The sequence below is a fragment of the Sciurus carolinensis genome, assembly GCF_902686445.1.
Source record: "Sciurus carolinensis chromosome 19 unlocalized genomic scaffold, mSciCar1.2 SUPER_34, whole genome shotgun sequence".
Lineage (NCBI taxonomy): Eukaryota > Metazoa > Chordata > Mammalia > Rodentia > Sciuridae > Sciurus > Sciurus carolinensis.
Genome location: NW_025920112.1, coordinates 805,485 through 823,784, shown reverse-complemented (window position 1 = coordinate 823,784; position 18,300 = coordinate 805,485). Strand labels below are relative to the sequence as shown.

Sequence of the window (18,300 nt, the reverse complement as noted above, 5' to 3'; positions counted from 1 at the left end):
ATCTGTGAAGGTAAGCAGTGTGGTTAAAGCTGTACTCAGTCCAGACTCCTTCACTTAAATAAACAAACTTGTACAAGAGAGAAGCCATGTGAATGGAAACAATTTGGGAAAGCCTTCTCTATTTCCTCTTACCTTCAGATACATAAGTGGACTCATACTGGGGAGAAGCCCTGGAATGTAAGCAGTGTGGAACACCTTTGATACTTGCTCTTACCTTGAAATACTTAAGTGAGCTAGAGAGAAGCTCTGTTACGGTTTGTATTGAGGTGTCCCCCAAAAGTTTAAGTGTAAAATAATGCAACAAGGATCAGATGAGGAATGATTGGGTCTTGAGAGTCTTAACCAAATCAGTGAATTGATCTCCTTATAGGAATTAACTGATGACTGAAGTGGTAGGGAGTGACTGGAGATGGTGGGAATTACGGGCATATATGTGTTCGGCCATTGGAGAACTCTCACTCTGCTTCCTGTTCATGATGTGAGCTGCTTTCCTTTGTCACATTCTTGCACAATGATACTGTGCCTCACCTCAAGCGCCCGAAGAATGGAGCCTGCTTTCTATGGATGGAGGTCTTAAATAAACTCTCCCTCTTCTACAATTGTACTTGACTCTTTTATTTTATTTTATTGCGGTACTGGGGATCGAACTCAGGGCCTTGAGCGTGCAAGGCAAGCACTCTACCTGCTGAGCTATCTCCCCTGCTGACTCTTTTAGACACAACAGTGAAAAAGCTCAGTAAAATATACATTGGCATTGAGATTTGGGTCCTTGGTGTGAGTAACGTGATCATGTGGTTTGTAAGCATTTGGAGCATTTTGGAATTAGAGGAATTCTGAGATGTTTAGCAGTGCAAGCTGGAAATGGTTTAGTTTGTATGGGGAGCTTAATGGCCAATAATGGTGAGAGCTCAGAAGACCAGAATGCATATAGGGCTGCAGACAGTAAAAATGAATCAAGAGTGTTTAGAGTAAAAGGAGGACACCGTTGGTAATTGGACTAGAGACCGTTCCTGTTATATTCTGCTGAGAAGTTGCATTTTACCTGTGTCCTTGTATTTCTGAGACATTTTAAAACTGATGGACTTCTTTCTGTGGCACAATTTCTAGGCAGCATAGCATTCAGGTACTGGCATGGATTTTGCTGGCAACTTTTAGCCAAATTTATTCTAATCAAGAGCAGAAAGCAGAGCTAGGAGAAAGATTTGGAAAACATCTACTTGAAGAGTAAAACTGGAGGTAAGGATGTTGCATTTGTTAAAAAAGTCTTTATGGCCACTAAAGAAATGCTAAATACTTTGACCAGAGACGAAAAGAAAGATGGCCTGAGGGCATCTCAGGAGCTGGCAAAACCACACCATTCTCATGAATTTCAAGGGAATAACAGTGAAAATTCTCTAGAGAAGAGACTGGTGGGGCACCTTTCTTACACAAGGGGGCCTAGGAAGTTTTTTCAACATGCTCAGCCACCCAGTCAGGCTGCTGCAGCCAGGATCCCTGTAGGCTGGGCTACTGTTTGAGATGGTGACAGCCATGTGCTGCTCTCTCTGCAGGAGTGCAGAATGTTAGAGTTAGGGGGCCATGGAGTTTCCATGAAGATTTCAAGGGAAGGCCAAGTAAGCCAGGCAAGGTGCAGCAGGGTCAGAGTCTCTTTGGGCACTCCCTGACAAGGCAAGGTGTGCATATTTTAGGAGGAAGTTCATGTAGTGGAGAACCTGGAGATTAAAAAATAACAGTAATGTGCAACATCGTCCTAAGAAAGCTGCAGGAACTGAGGACAGACAACACAAAGATCCTTCAGCTGCAACCAAGAAGACCACGTTGGTGGCTGCAGAAGTCTTTTGAAGAGAACATCACAATACCTTGTGTGTAAGAACCCATGAAACCACTCTGGACACAGGCACTCGCATAAGAGGACTTATTAAGCAAACAGAGTGTCTCCCTGCAGGGTAAGATTGAAAATGAGAGGAAAAGAGAGGGAGCACATGCAAGAGAGAGTGTAAAAGCGAGGAGGAGAGAGAGAGTAGGAAAGAGAAAGCATGAAAGTGAGGAGAAGAGAGAAAATGGCGGGGAGCTGTCCTTAAGCAGTCAAATTCTGCAGGTTAATGGGACCAATAATGGAGAAGGCTAATTGCAAGCTGACTGATGAACCAATAGCTAGCTAGGATGTTCACAGACTGACAAGTAATTGGGAGGTAGGGAAATGACTGCAGCATAAAGGGCGGGGGAGCAGTTTTATATTATATTACATTCCCCCATTTCTATTTTTATAAGAAGATCTTTTGTTTTCCAGTTCTTTCCCCCTCATCTCTCCTTCCTGCCTCCATGACTAGGCCTGGTTTTGCAGATGAGATGTAAAAAGTCCATTCTCCCAGGGGCAGTCTTCAACTTTCAGACTTCCAGAGGCAGATGGCTTTCATGGACTTCATTTCCTTGATTTGACTTATCCCCTATTTCTACACTAACTGCCTCTCCCCAGTTCTGGCTGCTGTAGGGAAAGGGGGACGATGACCACTCTGTGTTTTTCAAGCTAGCAGGGGGCTTTGTGGGGCAAGCAGTTTGGAGTTTCCTTTTTAGAAATCCGGTCAATTGAGGGGTCCATGGTAGAAGTCTGGCTGGGGAAGAGCAGGTTTTAAAGGCATCTGGGGATGGGTGCTTTTATGAGAGAAGAACAAAAAGACATGAGTACTGAAATGAGATGATATAATATAAATGTTGCAGAATCTGGAACATGCCAATGCATATCATAAAGATGACAGAAGTCAATAATTCCTCACCAGGGGTGGAAGAACTGAGAAGTTGTTCCCCTAACAAGGCCTAACGAAGGCTGGAGAGGACAAGACCTTTATTTGAGAACTTTAACATTGTCCAGGTTATCAGGAATGTAAACACAACATTTAGTAGAGATCTCTATATTTCTGTTACTAGCAAACAGATTAAGCCTACCTGTGTCTGTAGACCTTAAACTGACTGAAATCTTCTGACTCTGTTAGTTTCTCTTGATAGTTATCAGGCACATTTGCCTAAGAATCTCTCTTTTGTAACTTTTAGTCTTTATTCTAGTGGGTTAACACAAGTGTACATCTTTAGTTACATTTAATTATTATTTCTTTTAAATGCCCAAGAATGGCTATGTTTTGGTTTTAACTGTTTTGCTAGGTGTCTAAGATGAAGCTGGTCAAAGTGACCTGTTCTTGTCTGTTAAAAGACTCAGCTGAGTTCCCACAGGGGTCACTCATAGAGAACTTACAGGCAACTTCTTACCTCCTTAGTACCTCTTAGCTCCGTTAGTGCTGCCTCTTAGGCAGGGTCTCCTCAATGAGGTGACTTCCCTTGGAAGCATCAGGGATGTCTCCCTTTTCCATGACCCTCCTCTGCAGCAGGTGCACTGAGTGGCTTTTCATCTTCTAGTGAGCTCATCAGTCTCCCTGATCGGGAGGTCACGTGACCCAGAGTTGCAAAGCTCCTTAGAAAGTTCCTCTTGTTTGCTGGATTCAGGCTGACTGAGGGCAAGACCCAAATACTGGCTTTTCTTGGCCTCTGTACTTAATCTCAATCTCTAAGTTTGATCTTATCCAACCAGCAAGTCAATCTCACCAGTCATAAAGTAAGAGAGCTGGGCATTAATTCAATGGCTATGACTTTACAGGTATTTATCTCCTTTTATCTAATTGGGGTCTACATTTTCTGTCCTATAGGTGATGCCTTACTATTTCACATTAATTTACGGTGTTTGCACTTGAAGCAGTACTTCTGCAAAATATTAATCAGGCAACAGTTAGCATTTACAAGGAAAATACAAAATGGAAACACCAATAGTAAAACATTGATATTGTGCAATTGCTATCTTGAATTTTGGCTGAGTTATTCATTATATCCCCTGTTTGAGATCACAGTAATCTTTACAGCAAGCGTCAAACTTTTGAACACAACTTTAAATGAGTTAAAATCTGGCTTACTTTGGAGCCCTTCTTACATGCAGCAGGGTGGGAAGTGAGTCAGAGCCTTATCTCAGGTAAGGCATGACTCTTTACAAATCTTAAGTGTTCTAATTCTGATGTTGATCTGTACTCTTTAAATGTCATTTTAAAAAGTTTACATATATTGATTCCTGAGTCTATATGAACATTAGTTAACACAATTTTACATTTTATCTAAAACATGAATTAAAGAAAGGCTGAAAGAGCTTTTAACTTTCCTTTTGTGTGGCAAAATGGCAAAATGCTTTCATTTTCACGATATTAACCTTTAAACAAATCAGACTCTCACTAACTTTTTAGAAATACATTAACTTTTTTATCTCAGTGTAAAAAAGTAACAAATTTTACATATACCCTATTGATGACAGGTCCCATAATAGAACATTAAATGGTAGAAATAAATCCCCAATAACATTTACTCTTCTTATAAGTTTAAATTACCAATGCACACAAGTTTAATTTGGAGACTAGCAGCTTGATAAATTTTCTGCTTTAAAGGCTTGTATACCTGGAAAATATGAATACATTTAGAACTTAACAGACATATTAAGAGTAAATTTTACCAACCTATGAAAACACCAATAATATTTAAGTGTTACTCCATGGAATTTAACGAGTTGAGAATACTCGATGTTATTTAATAATTAGCATTTTAACTTTGTAAATTAATCAGATGTCTATCAAACACATTTGAGTAATCCCATACATTTCAACTCTAATAGACAAGTGCACCAACAGTATTTGCCATCTCTTTTCTGTTGAAAAGTCCTAGAAAAATTGATGTTAGACATTTTATAAACATCAACATTTTATTAGTTTGACCACCTAGAGATTTGTGAGTTAATTTTAAAGACATTTTACTTCTATTAGTTTACCCAATTTAAATTGAACCTTTTTAAATCACGTGAATTAGAAGTATTTGGATCCATTTTTTTAAATTGTAATTTTACGCATGCTTATATTTAACACAATAAAGGCCTTGTAATGTTTATCTCTATTGCAATGTAACAGAAGTTCGAACATAACTCTAGAGTGGATAAAAAGAACTGATCAAAAATCATTAACCTAGGTATGTAGGATCAAAATTGTGAGCTCAAAAATATAGCATTTAAGAAAAACATGAGTCCTAGAAGAAAAATGATAATGGCCATTAATTATAGCAATGAGAGAGTGAGAAGGAGAAGGGCAGAGTGAAGAGGTGAAAGGGAGAGATAGTGTTTTGTGTTGCAGCCCAGGAGAAATTTAAAGTGGAGACTTTTTTTTTTTTTTTTTCTTTTCTTGACTTTGATACTGATCTCCCACTGCGCCTTCTGGCTTCCCCCATTTACATTTCAATATAAGCCTTGACTGAGATCTGAAAGTAGCTAACAGGTTCTAGCAGAAACTTGATACCTAGGGTATTTGAACCCTTTTTCCTGGTTAGTAATCAATTCAGGTTTGGATGCAGAAAATTGTGAAATATTATCTCCCACTACTTGTGAGGAATGGGGCTGCTATATCATACTCCTTACTGGGACATGCCACTAACTATTGGGCTGATTACTCCCTCCACACCAGTCACCTCCCATAGAGAGGACTAGAATATGTATGTGGGATCTTGTGGCAGGAGGACTAGGTGGGCTGGGCAGGGGAACAGAAGCAGAAACAGAATGGGGTAAAGGAGATGGAGAAGCAGGGACCGGAGGCATTCAAGTTTGCAGGAAAAGCAAAGGAGTGCAAGAAAGAAAAGACTTGAAGATAAGGAATCCCTTTCCATCTGCCCACTCGCTCACAGAAGCTGTGTGCCATTACGTGGCCATTTTGGATTGACTAAAGTGTACACAAACGAATTTTGATGGCTTTTAGCTGTGGGTCAGGTGAAGGGTTTTAAAGTTGTCTAGTAGACATCCCAGGGGTAAATCTGCCAGAATGGAGGACCCAGATCCCATGGTGGAGACTGATACAGCCATGTCTGTGCCCCGGCATCCCGAGGCCACAGATTAGTAGGCTGGAGACGAGAAGGCAGCACAATGATGGGGTTGTCACCCAAGCATCAATGTGGGCCAGGCCAAAGCCAAGAGGGTTAAGGACCTGATGTCAGGGTTTTCGAGAGTGAGTGCGAGTGTGAAAAGGGTCGTCAACCCTGAGAGAGAATCTCCACCATAAAATCAGGAACCCACCTGGGAGATAAGACCAATTAAGGGGGTCAGCCGTAACTATAAAAGTCGTGGCTGGAGGTACCCCACCCCTCAGCCACCTCGAGGGTCCCGGATACTCAACCGTTGCTTCTCAGGTTGGCAGAGGAGTGTTTACATTGCCGTAGGGCCACCTGCTTAGGGAACTCACCACTCTGAAGTCTGGTAATGAATGCAGAGCAGAGCATCCTGGCAAATGAAAGGCGAGGCTGTGTCTGGGGGGCATTGGGGCCTCAGATGGTGTTCCATTTGCCTAAGAGGCAGTGGAAGAGCCCATTGAAGTCACTGCACCAATCTAAGAACCCACGAAACCACTCCGGACACGGGAATTCACATAAGAGGGCTTATTAAGCAAACAGAGTGTCTCCCTGAAAGATAAGAGAGAAAATGAGAGGAAAAGAGAGTCCATGCAAGAAAGCATGTGAAAAGCGAGGAGAAGAGAGAAAGAAAGTGAGTTGGAGAGAAAGCATGAAAGTGAGGAGAAGAGAGAGAGAAAATGGTGGGGAGCTATCCTTAAGCAGTCAAATTCCTTGGGTTATCAGGACCAATAAGGAGAAGGATACTTTCAAGCCTACTGATGAACCAATAGCTAACTAGGATGTTCACAGACTAACAAGTAGTTGGGAGGCAGGGAAATGACTGCAGCGTAAATGGCAGGGGAGCCACTTTATATTATATTATAATGTGCCCCTTGTGCCAGGCATGGAGCTAAGACCTGTTTGCCCAGCTGAATTTTGGTTTACCTATGGTATTATCCCTTCTTTCTATGCCCCTATTTTTATAAATTGAAATGTTTATTGTGTATTTGCATAAATTCATTGTAAATAGCTTTTGATTTTTATATGAGCTTATAATCTGAGTTTGAAATAAGTCTGAGTGGAGCCTTTGGAGTTGAACTCCTGGGCAGTCTTGGAAATGGACAAAATGTCGCTTGTACTGGAGGTGGTTGTGGGCTTTTGGGGGCCAGTGTCAGAATGTTACAGTGTGCATGTGATGTGTCCCCCACATCCTCATATATGAGCCAATGCAGGAAGGTTCAGAGGAGTAATAATTTTGTGAGAGTCTTTACCGAACGAGTGTATTAATCCCCTGATAGGGATTAAATGAGTGGCAACTTCTGGGGTCCAACACAGGCAAATCTGTAGTTCTGGTGAGCGGCAATGGGTGATTAGAAAAATAAAGACTCATGGGATGGGGTATAGCTCAGTTGGTACAGTGCTTGCCATATAAGCACAAGGCACTGGGTTCAATCCCCAGCACTGCAAAAAAAAAAAAAAAAAAAAAAAAAAAAAAAGAAGAAAAAGAGATTCACAAGTGTAGATTTTAAAGCAGGTGGAGTGCTACTTTTGATGGAGAAGTAGCTCTAAGGAGTTATGCCAGCAATCTTTATTTATGTATGTCTCAAAATCAGGTTAAAGACTGTGCAAGCCTTATTATTTGTATTCAGCAATGTTGCAGAAACTAGGACATCTATGTAGCTTTTCCACAGTTGTAAAGTGCAATGTTGGAAGCGGTGTGTAGCTTTCAATAAAGTTCATTGTTTTAAGTTACTGTTAAGTGGTTGGGAACAGAAGCAGAGCTGTTGGAACACTGTGGTTGTCCACCATGAGAATTTCTCTATTCCCTGGAGCTATGTGCCTGCAGTCAATATCAGAATTGATAGGACTCTTACACAGAGCCTCCTCATGCAGGGCATTTCCACAGCAGCTAAGCATCCTGTGCTGTTGCACAGGAACATTCCCAGGCATGCCACAGCCATGAGGTCATCAGAGAACCCTAATCTTAGTCACTGCTCTCCCGTCCTCTCTCATCCTATCCTCTGTCACTGTTCTCCACTTTAACTGAATTTGTAGGGCATGACTGGAGGAGTGAGAATTGGGGATATGGCTTTGGATATATGTTTGTGTTTAGCCAGTAGAGACCTCTCTCTGCATCCTGATACTGGTGTGAGCTGCTTCTGTCTGGCACACTCTTCTGACATATCAATTCATATTGGAGAGAAGCCTTATAAATGTAAGCAATGTGGCAAAGCCTTCACTCAGTTCGGTTACCTAGACTTACATGGAGAAAATCATAATGGGGAGAAAAAAAATGGCTGTTAACAATGCTTTAAATCCTTCACTATTTCTGATTATCTTCACAGGCATGAACAATCTCCTACTGGAGAGAAGCCTTATGAGTGTAAGCAATGTTCCAAAGCTTTCACTAGGTCCAGTCACCTTCACACACATGAACTAACTGACAGTGGAGAGAAGTGCTTTGAATGTAAGAAATGTGGGACAGCATTCACTAATTTTGCTCAACTTAATATGCACAAAATAGTTCATACTGGAGAGAAACTGAATGTGAAGAATGTGCTGAAGACTTCAGTAACTAATTCTACTTACCTTCATATAAAAGAACTATCTCAGAAGCCTCACAGATGTAAATGTGAGACAGCCTTCACTGGTTCAAATTACCTTCAAATACATTGTGAAAGTTAATTGGGGTCCAGGTATAAATGTGAAGGGGAGAGCAATAAAGAGGCAAGCACACAGGATGGCTTCCATGTGCTTTTATTATCTATTTCAGGATCATATCAAGTTACTTTAGGTAATGTAGTGCAGTTAGCTTTGTGAATGTGCATATCACATAACATGCTTCTCAAAGTCCACTGGTACCAAGTGGTCTTATAAGATAACATCTCCAGACCTGAAGAACAGAGGAGTTGCAGAACATTTCTAAGCTATTGAAACAGGGGGTCTATTGTTCTGAGTTTTCTCAACTTGAGAGCATCACTCCTCTGCACGTTGACTGGCCTGAACTCCCTACATCTCTTCTTTTTGTGTTGTATGGGCTTTTGAATGAACATAACTTCTGTGTAAGGAAGATGGAGGGAGAAAGCAAGGCAGATGTTGGCAAAAACAATCAGAGCGTAATGAGGCAAGTGTCAAGAAACATCCTCCATTGTAAAGCTGTTTGATCTGTGTAAAATTTAGTAGCCATGAGGTTAACTAATCTAATAACTCCCAACATCCATCATGTTGTTGGACCTTTTTTCTGATGTCTTTTAAGATGACCCACTTCCATTTGAATGGGATTACTACTATCAGTTAAATTGAAACAACCACATATTATGAAATTCCTGGCATATCTTATGATGTAAAAGCAACAGATAATCAATAGCTCTAATATCAAGGATAGTATGACAGATACAAGCTTCAGTAGAATTAACAAATTCCCCTCAGTATGGCCGCACTACCAACAGAGGAATAACCGTAATAGCCAAAATTGTGGAATTTGGGGTAAGTTTGGTAAACAAAACTGTAACCAAATTCTCGAGGGTACATTTAAATTGATCTACGTTAGTAATTGTTGAGCAGATGCTGTGAAACTCTTTATATCCCCTGAAGTCACTAGAGGATTAGAAGACCAGGGTTCCCTTGGGCCTCTTGTTTTGTTGGAGAATCCTTCTTTGAACCAAGGTGCTTTTCATCCAGTATCAAATGGAATTTGGGAATTGAATTGTGAAGTCCTTGATGGGAACTAACGTTGATTGATGGGTCTCAGATCCTGAGCAGGAATCCAGATAGGACCTATAGGAGTAAGAACAGCAGAATATCCCTTCCCCCATGTAATCAAAGGTACAGAGTTCCACCATATTATATCTTGTGGAACTCAGTACTTTATATAAACCTTTGGTTAGTGGTTCCTTAGGGGTAATGTGTCTGTCCAAGGCAGAGGACCAGTGATGTATATTATCTTCATATTGTACATTAAGAGCATTTATTGTGAACAAATGATGTGCACTGGCCATATAAGGCTTAAGGATGTATGTATGGTAACATGTGAAAAAGAATAGAGGAAATGAGGAATAGAGGGAATGAGGAAAATGAGTTACATCCTTCTGCCAGAGTGAATTAGAATGTGATCTTCAAGTACATAAATTAATGGCTTATATTTTCCCAAGTTCAGGTACAAAAGGGAGGACAATGAGAACAATTAATGATGAAACGGTTCTGTTGAATGGAAATAGAAAAGGTTTTCATTAAAGAGTGACCACTTCAATGAAAGAAAATGTGTGATTCCATGGCATCTGAAGAGAGAATAAACTGATTTTATAGCAGCGTCAGCATGAGTATTTCCCTGAATGAGTGGTCTAGGAATCTGTGTGGCTATAGATATGAGCAAGAAATACTGGAGCTGTACAATCCTGTAAAGAGATTGAAGAGTGATAAACAGGGATAACAAATTGGAGTCCAAATGAGATGACAATTACAGAGGAAATATGAGGCATCAGTTTGGCTATACATGGAGAATCTATAGTGATGTTTAAGGTGGTGGGAAACTTACAGAGAGCCAAAATAATTGCAGCTAATTCAGTTCACTGAGGAGAAGCTTGAGGCAATGTGTAATAATCAGTCCAGTTTTTTATCTTTGAATATAGATACCATATCCATTTGTTTTCCTCCATCAGTATACACAGTAATCCCATTGGAAAGTGGAATGTAGTAGATTTTAGAAGATGGAGCATGAGAGACTTGACACAATAAGGGGAAGTGTTCATCCAGAGGTGCATGGAAAGCATTAGAAGGTAAAAATTAAGACAGCTTGATAATATGAAGAAAATTGTAAATACCTTAAATGTAAAGTGTTTCCATAAGTAAGATAAAGTACATGAATATATGTTCCAGTAAGAGATAAAATATGATTGCAGCCATCTGAGATTAATTGAGCATAAGGGAGAACATTTCTTCCTGAAAATTGAGAATATATGCACTCTATTATATACAAGTCTTGAGTACAAATGGCAACAATTGCAGCAAAGACCTAATGCTTTCTAGGAAAGATTATTAGAGATAAAAAAACATTGAGTGTTGGGAGTCTAAGAACTGTAGATAATGTTTCATTAACACTCTGAAGAGCTGCAGTCAGTGCAGGAGTTAAATGGAAAAACTGGTGGGATTATGTTGTTTTTTCAACAGCTGCAATAAGTGACAGCATATCAGTAGTTAAAGAAATATAAGGTCGGGCCCAATTTAATTGTCCTAAAAAATTGTGTATAAGGTAAATTTGGAAGTAAGAGTCCATTTTGGAATATGAGGAATGCAATGATGTTGGAGTATCCTATGTCCTAAATAGTTAATAGGGAGTTGTCATTGAATTTTTCTGTGGTAACATGAAGGCCACATTATAGTAGAACGTGTTGCAATTTAGCTAAAGTATCTTCTGTAAGTTTTGGCCCAGCAATCAAAATAACGTCCTTATATTGATAAACAAGAATACTTGGCAATAATTGTCAGAAAGACTGAAGACCTTATCTACAAAATATTCACAGAATGTGTAATGTACCTTGTGGAATGTACCTTGAGGAAGAACTTTCCATGGATATCTATCAGCAGGCTTATGATGATTGAAAACAGGAACTGTGAAGGCAAATTTTGCTCAGGAAAGAGAGGAATAGGAAAAAAAAAAGTCATGTCTATTACATATAAGGAAAAATCCTGAGGAATGAGATTAGGGTAAGGCAATCTACATTAATGTGGACCCATAGGGTTGTATATGTTTATTTCTCTTAAATCTTGTAACAAACTCCATTTTCCTGATCTTTATGATAAAAATGGGCATATTCCATGGAGTGGTAGAAGGTTCAGTGTGTCCCAGTTGTAACTGTTCTTGAATGAGGGCTTCTGCAGATGCCACATTTTCCTAAGACAATGGTCATTGCTCTACCTAGACAAGACTGGTGACCTTCCATTTTAATGGCAAGGTGGTCAAATCCTCAGAGGCTCCTATAAAAAAGGCAACTCCATAGACATTTGAGACTTGTGCAAGATGTCTCCGCCCCATACAGGAAAGGTAACTGCCATAATGTCTTGAATACGAGTAATAACTTACCATGGGTTGGAAGAGGTGGAGTATTGCAACCAAAAAGAGCTCTTAAATATGTTTATTATTGTCTCCTATGTCCCAAACCGTTCTGGCCCTTTATAAAGGCCATGCACAAGGCCACATCGAGAGGGGTGTGACTAATATGAGCACTGGTGTCCAACAACCCTGTGATTGACTGCTCATTTAAACAAAGGGTTAACTTTGGTTTATATTCAGTAATAGATAAATATGCTTGAATAATAGTGGAACCAAACCCTGCATTCCCTCTTTCATTTAGGGGTTGTTGGGCAGTAATATAAGGAATGACAATTAATTGAACTATGCAGAATCCTTTGGGGAGATTTAAGGGTATATGAGACCACACTTGAATGTATATTTTACCAGTAAAATCAGAATCAGTCACTTCAGGAATTAAATTTTTTCCTTTTCTACCACTGTGGAAGCAGGGCAAAGTTAAACCAAAGGTACCATTGGGTAGAGGTCCTTGAATTTGGGTAACAATTTTACAAACTTCCCCAGGGAGACATCTTTGAGCATCTTCAGAAGTCATAAATCTATTTCTGTGCTCCCTCTAGTGGCAGCATAGGATTTGTGGGAGGAGCTTTTGTTGGAATTGGAAACATTTGTGAAGAAGACATCTGTGTCTGTAGGTAAAAAGAGTTCCTCCTCCTTTGGCCCTGGGTAGAGAGGTGACCCTTAATTGAGTTTCCTGTCATGTCTGTTTTAGATCTGCATTGATTTGCCCAATGAAATCCTTTATCACAGATTGGACATATCTGAGTGGGCCATTTTTGTGGTCCTTTATTTTAACTTACAGTCCTTTTGAAGATGGCCAGGTTCTTTACAATTATAACGAAGTTTTTCAGGGAGCTTTAAAGCAGCTTTCAGTAAAGCCACTTTATGAGTTTCAGTTCCAACCTTCTGACATGCCTTTATTAAATCAGAAAGTGTAGTACCCACTTTATGGTAAATAGATTTCATTACTTCCAGTTGTTTGGTCAGATTATTGTCCACTTGTCTTTCAATAGCTTTAGTCAGTTGGTTAACAAAATCAATGAAAGGCTCCCCCAAGGCTTTTCTAATTACACCAAAGGATTTGGAGGGATCCCAAGTGTCAGGGATCCTTCTCCATGCTTTACAGAATTAGGTTCTATGTATGCACTATGGTGGCTGTGCGCAAATGAGCTTGTTGTTGTAATGTCCCTCTTCGACCCACAACAAACGAACCATCATAGTCAATATTAACGTTTCCCTGAGCATTATTCTCAGCGTGAACATGGGCTAAATCAGAGTATTCTTGTAAAAACACTGTATTTTGAGCAGAAGTAACCATTTTCACCAATGACTTCCACTCATTGGAACCAAGGCATAACTCATTCACAGCCCCTCTATCATATGAAGAGTGAAATTACTATTAATTCCACTCTCCAACACTGTCCTCAATTCTTTAAACATAGCAAAAGTCAATTGTTCATATTTTGGCTGATTAGCATTATTTAATCTAATGGGGCAGACAGCCAAGGTAATGAGGTTCTCCCTCTGTAGCTGCCTGCCTGAGACATTTAGATAAACGAGTCTGGACTGTGGGAGGAAAAGGAAGAGGGGGAGGAGTAGGAACCTAAGGAGAGACCTGAGAAACAGCTTCAGTCTTAGAGACTACTGGAGAAGTTTGTGGCTCTGTCAAGGGTATTTTTGAGATAGCATCTTGACACAATTACCAAGCATGTAACACAGGTAGGAGCCCTCAGCTCCTCATGCAATTTTTTACCTATACCTTCCCAATATTTGGGTCTTAGGGACCCACCCTCCAGATATGACGGCCAGCTAGAATTTATTTTAGACAGCAAAGAAGCAAGATCAGTATTAATTACAGTATGTTTAGCCATATGAAGCATCAGCCCAATGAAAAGTTGAGCGTCAGAAAGGAAATTCCCCATAGCTTACCAGTGGGATCGGTACCAGTCAATGAGAGATGCATGTTAAACCCTGTTTCAGGCTATAAGCTATTCCCTTCTGTCTACATGTCCAGAAGTGTCCCTGTTCGGGCATCAGCTGTAAAGGTTAATTGGGGTCCAGCTGAAAAAGTTAAGGGGACACCAATAAAGAGGCAAGCACACAGGATGATGAAGAGCAAGAAGTGGCTCCCTTAGGAAATACAGTTTACTATTATCCATTCCAGGGTCATATCAAGTTACATTAGGTTACTTAGTGCAATTAGCTTTGTGCATTTGTAGATCATATACCCTGCTTGCTTCTCAGAGTCCACTAGTACCAAATGTTATTATAACAATGTCTTCAGGCCTCAAGAACAGAGAATTTGCAGAACATTTCTAAGCCATTTAAACAGAAGGCCTTATTGTACTAAGGAGTTTGCTCTACTCCTCCGTACACTGACTGGTCTGAAATCTGTACAATACATAAATCATACTGAAGAGAAAACCTTTGAATGTAAGAAATGTGGTAAAGTCTTCATTAGGTCTGCTTACCTCACTGACATGAAAGAATGCATAGTGGAGAGAAGCCCTGTGAGTGTAAACAATGTGGGAAAGCCTTCACTTGTTACAGTTACATTCTGAAACATCAAAAAGGTCATACTTCACTAAAGTCCTGTTAATGAAGAATAGGCAAAATGCCATCCATTCTAGCAGTTCCCTTTGAAATCTGAAAGTAGTTCTATTAGGGAAAAGTCCATTCAATGCAAAAAAGTGAGAAATTATCTAATATTGTGTCACCTTCAAATACAAGAGAGGACATGTTGAAAAATTGAGTGAAAGAAAGAAAAAAACACATGTATATGTATGTATGTGTATGAAATATTTGAGAGTATTCTGTTGACTTCAAAGCATTTCACTCAGTGGGGAAAACAAACCCCCTGAATGTGTGGTTTATTTTCCTTTCTGTGCATGAATGTACTCATATTGGAGAAGTGACTTGTGAATGTGAGGAATGTGGGAAAGCTTCCAGTTGTCCAACTTCTTTGAAAGACAAAAAAAAGTTCACAAAGGTAAAAAAAAAAAAAAAAACTATGCAAGATAAATAGTATATAGGATATCAGTGTTCCAATTCTCCATGTTACTCAGTCTTCCATTGCTGATGCAGAACACATGAGAAATCAACTTAGGGGAGGAAAGATGAGCACAGGGTTCTGTTTATAATCGGTGGCTCTGTTGTGTGGTCTGAGGTCACTTACAACATCATGGTGGATAAACAGAGCAGAGCGGCCCATGTCATGGCAGTAGCAAGAGAATAAAAAGGGAGAGAAACAGGGAGCAAACAGACACCTGATGGCTGTTTTTCTTTAATCTCTCTGTTTTCATGTCATCTAAGTACAACAGGTAACAATAAATTAGGTAGATATGAATGTGATCTGTGGTCTGATAATTGTTACAATAAGTAATGGAAACTCAGTGCAGCTATGTCTGAGTTAAAATACTGAACATTTAACTATCATGAGGTCGGAATTTACCCATTCTGGCTATTTAAATTTGTAAAAACATATATTCTTATCTATTATTACATGTGTCCTCTTTCATGTTAAAAAGCGTGAAAAGGGAGTATATGGTTCTAGAATTATGTAATAAGACTTTACGTTTTTGTTTTAAGGCAAACCCTTTAACTTTTGCCAATTTCCTTGATTTTCACTACGAATAAATGTGCTGACTTTTCTAATTGGTATATATGAGTTTCAATACATATTCTTATAATAAAGACATGATTTTGATAAGAAGCTATTGTTAAAAGCATGAAAGTAAGACTTGTTAAAAAATAACACATTCGGGATTGTTCATAGTATGGATATAAAAATCAAAAAAGCAGCAGGGAAGCAGTAAGTAGGAGAGGTGTAAAGGAATCTCAAGATGATTGTTTGTGGTAAGGACTATTGAAATTAATGATGACAGTGTTGTTATGAGGATGTTGTGTTGTAGAATAAAGTCTCAAAGTACAATGATGGACTGTGAATGAGCAGAAGGCAGTATGAGTCAACACTGCTGCCATAAGAAGAAAATTGTAGAGATCCAACTTGGTGGACCAGAGGGAAGCTGCATTCTTTGTTACTCCATAAGTGGAGTTTCAAGCAGAGGATATCTGTTTCTCTCTGAGGCAGTGTTTGCTGCTTATCCATCCCCTGCTGTTCTCCCCATTTGTCTGCTGCAATCACCTGCAGTCTGCAGCATATCCACTACTATTTGTGTGTAGATTGCTCACTTACTGGTGCTTATCATCCACCATTTGCCTGCTTTTTGCCTGCCCATCGCCTGCCTTTCACCTACCCATCACCCACGGCCAGAGGTCCACCTGCTGATCGTATCCTGGAAACCAGAAGACTTACCGCAGACCACAGCAGAATGACAGCTGCTTGCTGTTGCCTGGAAGTTAACTGTCATGGTACCTGCAGATTTGGTTACATGTGACTGCCATCATTTTGAGACAATAGCCAGGACCTGTAGGACCTCTGGTCAACTGAGTCCCATCTCCAGGACCCCTCAGCTTGACTAATCACTCCCTGCCTCCATTGCTCTCAGGCTGACTGACTACTCAATGCCTCCGGGATCCCCAGATGGACTAACTACACCATACTACCAGGACCCCTGCCCAACCAACTGCTCCCAGCCTCCAGAACCTCCAGCCAACCATGCCCACACCCTGTGCTGAAGCTCCCTATTTGGCAGCATGTTTGGATGCCAGAGTGGCCATCTTGGATAATCCTGGAAACTGTAGCTCCCATCTTTAGATGGGGTAAATATCATCCTGAGACACCTGCTGAATACTGAAAGTTCATTGTCAGGTACCTCTTATACATCAGGCTATTGAAGACTGGGGAGTTTGAATACTACATGGCTGTTTTTTTTTTTCTCCTTATTGAAAAATTTTACATTTTTATTTCTTTACTTTTCTGACTCTATTTTCCTTTTGTTTACCTGTTACCTTAGAGTTTTTCTCACTTTTCACAGGCTAACAGCCAACTTCTTTTGAGTACACTCTCACTCTTTCTACAATCTAGAGCTTTTGTATATTCTTTTCTTATCCCATTAACAGCTACATTCTACACCCCTTCCCATCCTCTGTGTCCTCCATTAGAAACTGCAGACCTTATTGCAAATCTATTTGTTATACTGCAGGTAATATTTAAATTCATTCTGCTTATTATGACAATATTTTTAACAGCCTCATAGGGACTATTTGGTTTAGGGCAGCATATTGTCTATATTGGGCACTACTAATATTGATCTCCCCGTTAATGAAAAGATTTTGGAAACCTGCAGGGTCATTATATGCCTATAGAGGGGAAACTGCAGTACCCCCGATCTGCACTGCTAGAGTGGAAGGTACATGAACAACATGAAAAAGAAGGGAAGAAAATGATGCAAACAAACTTAGATTCTATATTAATAGAATCCAGTGACAGTGTGATAGATGAAATGTCAGAAAAGGAGTTCAGAATATACATAATTTAAATGATTCATGAGCAAAGAATGAGATAAAAGCAAATGCAGGCAATGAATAATCACAATAATAAGCAGTTGAAATAGCAACTGCAGGAAGAAAAGATCATTTCAACAAAGAGAGATTCTCAAAAAATAAAAAGTGGAAATCCTTGAAATGAAGGAGACAATAAACCAAATAAAAAACTCAATGGAAAGCACCACCAAAAGACTAGACCACTTGGAAGGCAGAACCTCAGACAATGAAGACAAAATATTTAATCCTGAAAATAAAGTTGATCAAACAGAGAAAATGGTAAGAAATCATGAACAGAACCTCCAAGAACTATGGGACATTATGAAAAGACCAAATTTAAGAATTAATGGGATTGAGGCAGGCACAGAGATACAAACCAAAGGAATGAACAACCTATTCAATGAAATAATATCAGAGAATTTCTCAAACCTGAAGAATGAAATGGAAAATGAAATACAAGAGGCTTACAGAACACCAAATGCACAAAATCTCAACAGATCCACACCAAGGCACATTATAATGAAAATGCCTAATATTCAAAATAAAGATAGAATTTTGAAGGCTGCAAAGGAGAAACATCAGATTACATATAGGGGGAAATGAATACAAATATCAGCAGATTTCTAAGTCCAGACTGTAAAAACTAGAAGGGCCTGGAACAACATATTTCAAGCCCTGAATGAACATGGTTGCCAACCAAGAATCTTATACCCAGCAAAACTAACCTTCAGTTTGAAGACAAAATAGAATCCTTCCATGATAAACAAAAGTTAAAAGAATTTACAAATAGACTGTGCTACAGAATATTCTCAAGAAAA

The 18,300-nt window shown here is 39.6% G+C and overlaps 1 protein-coding gene across 1 annotated transcript in view; it reads left to right on the top strand.

Moving 5' to 3' along the window:
- LOC124973413 (zinc finger protein 878-like) overlaps positions 1–18,300 on the top strand; it is an 84,866-nt gene that overhangs the window by 13,947 nt on the left and 52,619 nt on the right. The gene's annotated exons all lie outside the window — the stretch shown is intronic.